We start from the raw sequence: 651 nt of genomic DNA on the forward strand, positions 1-651 counted from the left end.
GACAGAATGAAACACTGCCCTGTCTTGCTTCATCCTCATAATCATATTTGAGCTCATTGTTTCAACCACTGTGTCGATCCATCTCATTGAATTTAAATATAGATAGCACTGTTAAAACTTGTTGAGGTCAAGTCATCCTAGTGACCCTATTATAGGGCAGAGTAGAACCACCCCACATAATCTTTATGGAAGCAAACTGCTACATCTTTCTCCCACAGAACTGCTGGTGGGTGCAGACCACCAGCCAAACGCTTAACTACTGTGCTACCAGGGTTTAGATACTACCAAAAATTTTAAAAGAGTAGTAAAAATGGCTACTATTTAAATATCAGTAATCAAGAATTGAGCCCTATGATCTCCCTACACAGCATTCCACACAAGATCATCCTAGTCTAGTCTCATGGATGCTAATGAAGATCATTTAACTCATGAATGTTTTGTATGTTGTTGATAATTCCTTTGTAAAGAAAGATAACTTGTGTTATCCTAAGATAATATTGGTCAGGTGTCAACCAGAGAAGCAGAACTGGTAGGAGAAACATATGGATAAAATGATGTATTTGGCTTATGCAATTGTGGGGCCTGGCTAAGCAAGTTCAGAATTTATAGGACAGGCAGGCACAGGGAAGATCACAGGCAGGCTGGAACCAC

The sequence above is a fragment of the Orycteropus afer genome, unplaced genomic scaffold (genome assembly GCF_000298275.1).
Source record: "Orycteropus afer afer isolate SDZICR_OR568_19922 unplaced genomic scaffold, OryAfe1.0 scaffold00157, whole genome shotgun sequence".
Taxonomy (NCBI): domain Eukaryota; kingdom Metazoa; phylum Chordata; class Mammalia; order Tubulidentata; family Orycteropodidae; genus Orycteropus; species Orycteropus afer.